Source organism: Chionomys nivalis, chromosome 8, assembly GCF_950005125.1.
Source record: "Chionomys nivalis chromosome 8, mChiNiv1.1, whole genome shotgun sequence".
Classification (NCBI taxonomy): domain Eukaryota; kingdom Metazoa; phylum Chordata; class Mammalia; order Rodentia; family Cricetidae; genus Chionomys; species Chionomys nivalis.
In genome coordinates this window covers 47,051,273-47,061,898 of record NC_080093.1, presented here as the reverse complement: position 1 = coordinate 47,061,898, position 10,626 = coordinate 47,051,273, and the positions used below count along the sequence as shown (strand labels likewise).

Here is a 10,626-nt window from a genome sequence, read left to right as displayed (position 1 = left end):
TGCTCCTAATCTGTACTGGGGCCTGGGAACTAAGTGTCCGTAAAATCATGCCAATGAAAACAAACAAAAGTCAGAACACACACGAATATGTATAAAAACACAAGTGTTTATTCAGTGGTTTGCATATTTATCTAGTTGTTCTTTGGTTTCTTTGGTTATAGTCTGATATATTAAATGTTACATAAATAGCTAGTAAACAAACAAATTTTTTCAAAATCAAAAATACTGCAGAAGGCAAATTTTTGGCAATTACTAAGTTGTACTGTTTTTAATTTAATTTAATTTTTACTTTGAGATAGGATCTCATGTAGCTTGGGCTGTCCTTGAACTCATTAGATAGCCAAGAATGACCTTGATCTTCCCCCAGCACTCCTAACTGATGTGTTGTTGAGGGGTTACACTCATGGTTTCGTACACATTAGGCAAGTACTCTACTAACTGAGCCACATCCCAGACCCCTGATTTACTCTATACAAAGAAATAGCAATAAAAAGAATGTATTTTAGTTCTGAAGATATAAGAATTCAGTAAATGGCTTCCCTGGTGACCTACAAGGTTAACTTACCAGATGAAAAATTGCACTTTGTCCCCTCAAAAATAAATATCCCAGTGGGTCTAGCAGGATGGAATTAAAACACCTCTTTCAAAAGATTTTGGAAATTGAATTAGCTGGAGGGTGGTGGCGCACGCCTTTAATCCCAGCACTTGGGAGGCAGAGGCAAACAGATCTCTGTGAGTTTGAGACCAGCCTGGTCTACAGAGTGAGTTCCAGGACTGGCTCCATAGCTACTAAGAAACCCTGTCTCGGAAAACCAAAACCAAAACCAAAAAAAAAGAAAAAAACAACTTGAATTAAATTTCTTATTTTTAGTTTCATATAAATTACTGTAGTTATATAATCTCCCCTGTTGAATCTCTTCTTAAGCTCCTTCCGTGTCCCATTCCACCCCGTTCACAGGTTTCTTCTCTTTATTATTTTACATATACATATATAAACAAGTAGATAAATACAACCTGTTGAGTTCTCTTAATGCTGCATGTTTGTATACATTGTAAAGTCTGACCATGTGGTATTGGACAGCCAATCAGGGCCTCATCTCTGGAGAGACTACATCTTTCTCAGTAGTTATTGGTTGCCTATAGCTCTTCACCTAAGGGTGGGGTCCTGTGAGATTTCCCCATTCACGTTGGCTTGCCGACTGGTGTTGTCATTGTTCGGGTCTTGTTTAGGCAGCCATATCGATGAGATTTCATTTCACGGATGTCTTTCTCTGTCCTATATAGAAGACATCAAAGGTAAGTTGCTCTGTTTAGCATCAAATTCATGATTCTCCCGCCTCAGTATCCTCTGGGATGTGATTACAGATCTGAACTACTGTTCTCAGCTGAAAACAACTTCTCTTTTCTCAATCTTTGTAATGACAATGCTCTGGTCACCTTGTCAGAATCTCACTGAACAATGTGGCGAGGTAGCACCTAATTGGAAATGGACTCGAGAAGCTGAAATATTACTCCATAGAAAGCAGTGCTTTGTTTTTGTTGAGCTTATTATTTTTTAATTTTTTAAAAAAAGATTTATTTATTAATGTATTATATGTATGAGTGCTCTGTCTTCATGCACACCAGAAGAAGGAACCTGATCCCATGACACATAGTTGTGAGCCACCATGTGTTTGCTGGGAACTGAACTCAGGACCTCTGGAAGAGCAGTCAAGGGCTCTTAACCACTGAGCTATCTCCCTAGCCAGAGTTTATTATTTATTTTTAAGTAAGCATCCTTTACATGGAAATTATTTCTAAGAATTTTCAGTCATGTAGGTGATCCCTAAAATGTTCATTTTTGTTATTTATCTACCTGCTTAATTGACAAGTGTTAAATGTATATGTTCATGGGGTACATTATCTTATGTTGATAATATGCATACATAGAAGAAAGATTAAACTGAACTTATTAGCCTATCTGTGAGTCTGTTTTATTGTCCAACATATTTGTATCAATAAGGGCATGAAAGTTTGAAGTCCTGGAAGCTTGCTCCAGACAGCTTCTCGAGATAGGAGCTAATATGCAAAGGTAGCCTTGGCTGGCCTGGAACTCACCACAGGCAGCAATCCATGTTTGTATTTTGATCATATTTGTAAGACATTGTCCTTTTATTTTCTCCACTTCCGCTTCCAGTGAACCCCTTCTCTGTATTGTTTGTAGCTCCTTTTCCTGCCCGCACTTGAGCAGACAGAAGGCAATGGGTCACAGCAACACTTACTTTGCCACACCCAGCCCTCCGGCTGGGAATGTGATGGGGCTCCGAGTCTGCCTCTCACGCACAGCTGGCACCTGGCAGTTTTTCCGTGCCTGGCGTCTGAACTGTAAAATCCAGGAAAAGTCTTCCCCTTTCATCGCCTTGTTCTTTCTCTGTACTGCCCTGGGGGCTGCTAGGATGTCCGAATCATGGCAGAGATAAGAGAAGAAAGGAAAATAATTAAAACAAACAAACAAACAAACAAACAAAACAAAACTATGGGTTAATGTTTCTAGAATGTTCCTCTGCCAAAGACTAGCTCACACGATTCCTCTTCTTCCTCTTTCTCCTCCTTTTTGAGACAGGGTCTCTGTATGCGGTCTTAGCTGGCTTGGAGCTCACTATGAAAACCAGGCTGATTGGGCTGGAGTTTACAGAGAGCCCCCTGCTTCTGCCTCCCAAGTGCTTGGATTGATAAGATTAGGAAGACCTTAACTGCTGCCTTTGAGTCTGAACTCCTGAGAAAGCCTTTGATCTGGCAGAGCCAGGAAGGCTATGGGGAACATTTACTCTACCTTGTGGTTTCTGGAGAACAGATTTATCAGAGGTTGCTTCCACAGTTAGGGAACAAACAGGCTTTGAAATGGGGGCCTGACTACTCAGCCCAGCAGTCTCCCTGGGGGACCCAGCTGCAGAGCGCAGCTCTGAGTGTACCAGCGTCATATGAGCAAACGTAGCTCAATGCACTTACACTCTGAACTTAATGGAACCTTGTAAAAAGTCAGGGAAACAGCCAGAACTGACTGTAATTTACTTTCCTCTGAAGTTCCTGGTGGGTCTTTCTCTGGGTGGACCCAGAGTGCCAGGAAATATGAAGACATGCATTCCTCAGTTCCCGAGACTGGAAACAGAGCTGCCTCAGTCAGGGAAGAGACAATTGTCAGCAGCCTGTGGCAGTCGCTCAGGCCAGACCAATGCCAGATCTGAGAGCTGGCCTGAGAGCATATGGGGACGGCTTCCTTGGTGCTTGTCTTAGCTAGGGTTTCGATTCCTGTGAAAAGAATCATGACCACAGCAACTTTTATAAAGGAAATTATTTAACTGAGGTGGCAGCTTATAGTTTAGAGATTTAGTCCATTATCATCTTAGTGGGACATGGTGGTGTGCAGGCAGACAAGGTGCTGGAGAAGTAGCTGAGAGTCCTACATCTTGCAGGCAACAGGAAGTCGTCTAAGATACTGGGCAGTATCTTGAGTATATATGAGACCTCAAAGCCTGCTTACACAGTGACACACTTCCTCCAACAAGGCCACACCTCCTAATAGTGTCTCTCCCTTTGGGGGCCATTTTCTTTCAAACCACTGTAGTGTTCTAGTTCAGTATGGGGTTCAAGTCCAGTCAGTGTTGCTTTGAATCCTGGTTTCCCCACAATAGTTGGAATGATTCTTTTTGGGCAGGGGGAAGCAAGGTCTTCTGTAGCCCCAACTGGCCTTAAACTTATTATGTAGTTAGTGGAGGATGATCCTCTGCCTCTACTTCCCAAGTGCCGGCACCACAGGTATACACCACTACACCTACTGTATGGGGTACTAGGGTTTGATCCAGGGCTTCCTGCACGTTAGGTATGAAGGTTTGAATGACCCCCCCCCATAGGCATTTGATTTGGCCCCCAAGGGGGGAGGTGTTTAGGTGGTGTAACCCTTCTGGAGGGCTTTGAGAGTATAATGTCCAGTTTACTCTCGGCTGTGTGTTTGCATACGAAGATGGGGCTCTCAGCTTCCTGCTCCCGTCTCTGCCTGCCGCTTGCTGCTATGCTTCCCCACCAGGATAGAGTCTGGCAGAAGATGGACTCTTCCGTTAGTTGTTTCCGGTCACAGGGTCTGGCCACAGCAGCAGAGAAGTTAATACAGCAGGTAGTCTCTCTACCAGCTGAACTTCATGCCCAGCCCTGGCACGGCTCTTTATGAATCCATACACCAGGTCATGTCTCATCTCTGTAGAACTTTACTGATCCATGCAAGATAGTTATTGACAACAACACTAAGTCAGCTAAGAGTTTTAAGTTCTTTTTATTGATGGCCAGACCAAGAGCAGGCGTGTGCCTCTGAAAAGTCTCTTGGTGCCCAATTCCAGAGATAGAGAGTTTTTTAACTGCAAAACCCACAAAGATACATCAAAGTTAGATGAGGGTCAGAGTAACCTTGCAATGTTCATTCCTGGCAGAGCATGGTAGTTATTTGAGACACAACCTACCAATTATTTTGCTAATACATCTGGACTACAAGTCAAGGCCATAAAAATCTCAAATGTGTTGCCAAGGCAGACATGACTGTGTGGGGAGGGGGTAGAGGCCTGGGAACTGTCCAAGCAGACACAAAATGGCGTCAGAACAGGGTGGCATTACCTTAGTCATTTCAAACCCTCCTGGGCTTCCTACACTGAGGATTCAACTCAAGCCCTCACAGGACCCTACCTCCTCGTGCTTCCCTGACCTCACTTGCTCCATCTCTTCCTGACCGCAGTGCCCTGCCGCTGGAAGGTGCATGTGCCTGTCTATGCCTTTCTCTTGCTTTCCCTCAGCCCAGGCGTTCTCAGGACTATTTCTACCTCTTGGCCATCAATGTCACTTATCCACCCCCACACTCCCGGAGACGATCTTTCCTGATCACCCAGAGTCACTCACCCTGTCACGAAGGGTGTGGTTTCGTCGCTGTGTGAAGTGGCCTTCTTTATATATTTACTCAATACTGCCTGCTTCTCAGTTCACTGCTCCGAGGGCCTAGACAGCAGAAGCTTGTTAAATATTTATTGGACGAAGGAACAGGCCTCTGAGCTTTTCCCCTCAGCCGCATTTCCAGGTGTCTGTGAACATCAGTTGGGGGACATGCTCAGCAGCAGGGGCAGTGCCCTGCATGTGTGACATCTTCATGTTTGCAATCTGACGATTGTACCCAGTGCCACTCCTAAGGCCTGGCCTCAGGGAATTCTCCATCTCAGTTGTCTTGCATTTATACCTCTCTGCTTTCTATCTGTCACCACCTGCTGGAATCCTTTCTGCCTTCAAGACCCAGCCCAAAGGCAACTCCTACACTGTTTCTTCCCCCTCTCTCAGAGTGTCATTAGTCATAGCAGCAACAGCAATAACTAACATCTACCTTCTGCCAGGCATTGAGCTAAATGGGCATTAGAAAGTCACCCTGACCCTCAGAATCATCGAGTAGGGAAGCTGGGATTTCAACACAGGAGCCTGGACCCAACCGTGGTCTGCGCCTCATTGTTGATTCTACCGTTGACAGCCTTGCTTCCCTCCCCCTGCAGCCCCAGGTCCCCTTGTCACCTGGCCTGGGGTTAGTAGAGATTCTGTATGTCTGTTGTCCTCATCCTGATGCCCTGTGTTCTGCTCAGTGGCTATTGCTGGCCCGAGCCAAGCAGACTGCTGGCCCCGTCCCTATTCCAAGCAGCCCTTTGTGCTCTCCTCTCTGGATGTGGTAATGGAAGCAGCCAGAGTTTTGTTTTATGTTTTATTTAATTAATAAATTTGTTTTAAAATTCCATCTAAGTGTGTATGTGTGTGTGTGTGTGTGTGTGAGAGAGAGAGAGAGAGAGAGAGAGAGAGAGAGAGAGAGAGAGAGAGCACATGCAGAAGGTCAGAGGATAACTTGTGGGATTCTGTTCTCTCCTTCCATCAGAGAGATCCTGGGAGTAGAACTTAGGTTGTTCAGCTGGATGCCAGGCACCCTCCCCCAGTGAGCCCCTGTCTTAGTCAGGGTTACCATTGCTGTGGTGAAGCAGCATGACCAAAGCAATATGTCGAGGAAAGGGTCTCTTTGGCTTACACTTCCACAGCACTGGTCATCACTGAAAGAAATCAGGACAGGACCTGAAACAGGGCAGGATCCTGGAGGTAGGAGCTGATGCAGAGGCCATGGAAGAGTACTGATTACTGGCTTGTTCCTCATAGCTTCCTCAGTCTGCTTTCTTATAGAACCCAGGACTATCACCCTGGGGATGGCACCACCCACAATGGGCTGCCCAGCCCCCCAGTTAATCACTAATAAGGAAAATGCCCTACAAGTTTGCCTGCTGCAGCCCGATCTCATGGAGGCATTTTCTCTCTGACGACTCTCGCCTGCGTCAAGTAGACATAAAACCAGCCAGCACAGCAATTTTGCACTCTTCTCTTTTCGAAACAGTGTCTCACTCTATAGCTGGTCGGAGCTCACTATGTAGCCCAGGCTAGCCTTGAGGTTGTGGAAATCCTCCTGCCTCAGTATTCTGACTGTTGGGATACAGGTGTGAGCCACCACACCCAGCTGAGAAGTCACACTTTATTTCTGCATCTTTCTTTGCCAACAGAACTTGGTTTTACAGAGTTTGAAAGGAGAAGAACTGGTTCTGGAAGGTAATGTTAGAACTCTGGCAAACAGAAAGCAGTTACCGTAAAATGTCACCTTCACCTTCAGTGCGACCACTCACAGTCCCAGCTGCCGAAGAAGGCCCTCTACAGTTCACTCCTGATGGGAAGTTACACCCTCTCTTCTTCCTTTCCTTCAAAGGTCTGGCTCTTTGTGTGAAAAGTCTTGTGGCTTAGAGCAGGGCACCTCTGAGACTCTGTCCCTCCACAGTCTGTCCAGCACTGGTGCAGCTGGCCCCCTGTAGTCAGCCCCCTGTAGTCAGCTCTCTGCAACCAGCCCCCTGCAGCTGGCCCCTGCAGCCGGCCCCCTGCAGCTAGCCCTCTGCAGCCAGCTCTCTGCAGCCAGCCCCCTGCAGTCAGCCCACTGCAGTCAGCCTCCTGCAGCCAGCCCCCTGCAGCTAGCCCTCTGCAGCCAGCTCTCTGCAGCCAGCCCCCTGCAGTCAGCCCACTGCAGTCAGCCTCCTGCAGCCGGTCCCCTGCAGCCAGTCCCCTGCAGCCATCCTCAGCAGTCAGCCCTCTTGCGGTTAGCCCCTTGCAGCCAGCCCTCTGCATTACCAGGTTTGTACATGTGGTATCAATTATCCAAGGAGCAAAACCATTCAAAAAGTGAAACTGTGTCTGTACTGAACAGGTAGACACTTAAAAAAAATTAAATTGTTATTATTCTCTGTGCCTTTGCCATGATGTGGAGTTCAGAGGACAACTTTTGGGAGTCAACTTTCTCCTTCTACTGCTGGGTTTGGTGGAGCTGGGACAGGCTGAGGGATACCCCCCCCCCTTCCCTGTGTGTGCCACAGCATTCATGTGGAAGTCACAGGACAATTTTGTGGATCCTAGTCTCTCTTTCCACTTTTTTTGGTGGGTTCTAGGCATTAAACGCAGATCACTAGGCTTGCACAGAAAATGCCATTATTGTCTTTAGCCATCTTGCTGAGTGCACCCTCCCTACCCTCTACATGGCTTCATGTACTGACATGCACCGTGGGGCGGAAGAAGCATCGTGGGCAGAAAGGAGAGGGTGTACAGTTTGTGGGCAGGACACACAAGAGAAACCAGCGTGGCACCTGGGGCCGTTAGGGTGGTTCCGGGCGTGAAGACAAAGCCAGGCGTTCGTGCTGCTGGGTCTTTTCGAAAGTCGCACTGTGCTCTGTGCTCTCTCGCACCAGCTGGAGGGAGGCCTGGGCTTTGGGTGGAGTTGGGTTGCATTGTTCCTGCTTTGTGGCCGCAGCTGTGGTTTGTTAAATGAATGAAAGCAGTGCCTCTCCCCGGGGCTCAGGAACCTGCCCCGGTAGACACAGGCCTGGGCTCGGCCTCTGCCTCTCCTTGCTTGGCCTGAGGGTCGCTCTTCACTCACAACTTCATGGTCAGCCACATCAGTTACGGAAATAGAGCCCTCCACTGGGGCCTTGTAAAGTGGGGTCCATGACATAGAACCCTCACAGTCATGGTCTGCGCTTGTTACCCCTTCTTGCCACCCAACCCCATCCTCATGAGTCTCTGTCTTCCTCCCCAAGGGCCTTGACCTGCTGGTAATGCTTATCTTAGAGCCTGCATAGTGACTAGATGCTAATCCTGTCCTTAGAGACCAGGATGGGAAGGGTCCTAGCCCTCTGAGTTGGACACACAGATACGGCAAGGATGATGTGGTCTCGGCTCTCACATCAGCTTCATTCTGGTTTACCAGACTGTCAGAGGTAAATCTCCTGAAGTGGAGATTGGACCTGCAGGCTGGCCTGACTGCTGGAGTCCCACAGACCCTGGCTCATACTCTGGTGTCCCTGCTTGCTAGTTTGGAAAGCCACATAGTTGGGTGTGGTGGTGTACATCTGTCCTTCCAGCCGTTGGGAGGCGGCAGAAGGCAGGAGACCAATGTGAGTAGATCAGACTAGCCTGGTCAGTGTAACGGTGAGTTCCATGCCAACTGGGGCTACGAGTAGGACCCTGTCTCAGAAAAGAACCGAAGAAAAAATTCTCTGGAAAACAGCCATAGCATCCGCCTTCCAGGGTGGTAAGGTTAGAGAGAGCTAATGAAAATGTGGCCAGCCTTGGACACTCCTTGTTCTGACCCCCAGCCTGAAGCAGCCTTGTGGTCTGGCCCCAGCTCTGCTGTGCATCTTTTTTTGGGCCCAGGAGGCTCGAACTCTCTGCCAGCAGCTGAGCTCATGGGCAAAGTGGCTGCAGGGGCCATCCATCAGCTGGTTGTTCTCCCTTCCCTGCTGCAGAGACAAGGGGCAGCACATCTGCTTTTCATTGTGTGACTGTCTCTAATTATTTTGGCATCTGAGCTTCTTTATCGGAGCAGGACACACTTAACTGGTTGTGACCGAGCTTATTGCTGAGGGGGAATAAAGTCAAACTGGGTTTGAAATCAGGCAGACTGGTGTGGAAGTCTTCACACTGCAGTTCCACAGCGTGTCAGATGTCAGGTCTCGAATCCTAACTCCAACCATGCTCTCCCGGCCCTGTCTACTCCACATTGCAGAAGCAGAAGTGGAAATGTTTTGTAAACCGTAGAACATGAAACTGACGTTCTCCTTTGTGTGGGCGTCATGGAGGGAACAACGGAGTCTCTGCCAGTTTAGGGGAGGGGCCAGAATAGTTAGCGTTAGCTCCTGAGACCACAGAGCAGCCTTAGCCCTTTGCTTGGTTGGTTATTTATTTATTTGACAAGACTCTGACTCTCTTGCTTGGATGGCCTGGAACTTGGGCTTTCCCTGCCTCAGCTTTCTGTGGCCTGCACCACCCGACCCAGCCAGAGGCCCACTGTAAAGATGCAGACTGATGACCTTAATGAGCTTCAGTGGCTCAGAAAACAAAGGGCTGTCTGGTTGGTGTGGTTTGAGATGACAATACTGTTGAACAATGGCTAACACACGCACTGTGCCAAGCATTTGTCAAGGGTTTTCCATGCTTTAAGTAATTAGCCCCACCACTCTTCGGGGAGAGGTTACTGCAGATCATCCTTCTGCCTTCCAGAATGGGGCTCTTGGGAGAGAGAGTCCATGCCAGACTGGCTGAGAAGCACAAATTCCAAGAAAGTAGGTGGGGTTTCCTCATTCCTCAAGCTTCTTCTTTGAGTTTGGACCCAGCTGCCTCCCATGTGGCTCCTAGGAAGCCTTGAGGCAGAAATGGACTCAGAAGGTGGGCTGTGTGTGGTGTGGCCTCAGAGACCCAGCAGCAGCAAATGGCTTGAGGGTCTGGTGCCCCATGTGCCAGGCCTCAGAGGCAGGCAGCTCTCCTGGGACTGATTACTTGGTGTTCTGAGAACAGCCCTGGTGAAGGGCAGGGAAACCTTGCTTGCTGATGTTAGAGGGGCGTGGATTATTCAGCACCCCTCACCAGACTGTGTAGGGGCCAGAAAACAAGACAGAAAACAAGGCTGATACCTCTTTTCTCAAATACAAGGAAGCCCTTGCCTGGGAGGCCACTGAAGACTTGGTCAGGACGTTGGTTTATCCTTTTGCAAGCTTTAGGGGTAGGGGAGGGGTGCATCAAAGCAGAGGAGCTGCACCGCAGATCTGGGAGCCAGTCTCCGCAGCACACTTTCAGTCCAGCTCAGCTGGGAACCTGGAGGCAGAGTTGAGGGCTGGGTGGGGGGAGCTTTACCCAAGTGACAGTGACCCACCCCAGGTCCTGGCCCTTTCTGCTTGAGAGCGGTCAACAAATGTGTTGGAATTTCTACGACCACAGGGACAGGGTGGGAAAGAGCTTGGGAAAGTGGCACAAGTTTTAGTCATGGTGTGATATTTGCATGATTTATGCTAGAGATAAGATGAAATGGCCCGGACTCTGGGAGGCTGGGACCGACAGCCTGGATCAGGGTGAGGTCAGCCCGAAGGTATGTGGGGCCCACACCTCACTCAGTGGGTGCAGAGGAGGAGCCTGGACAAGCCCGGAGGAAGGAAAACTTGGCCTTGTTCTTTCTTTCTTTTAAGATTTAAATACTTGGTTTCTGACTAGAATGCTGAGGGTTCA

At 48.4% G+C, this 10,626-nt stretch overlaps 1 long non-coding RNA gene across 1 annotated transcript; it reads right to left on the bottom strand.

Annotated features, from left to right (window-relative positions):
* Positions 1-231: 231 nt before the first annotated feature.
* LOC130880528 (uncharacterized) lies at positions 232-5,661 on the bottom strand. Its single transcript, XR_009057612.1, has 3 exons — positions 4,921-5,661; positions 2,262-2,427; positions 232-1,276 (listed from the first exon to the last, which is right to left on the bottom strand). It is a non-coding gene; the product is annotated as an uncharacterized LOC130880528 (long non-coding RNA).
* Positions 5,662-10,626: the final 4,965 nt, after the last annotated feature.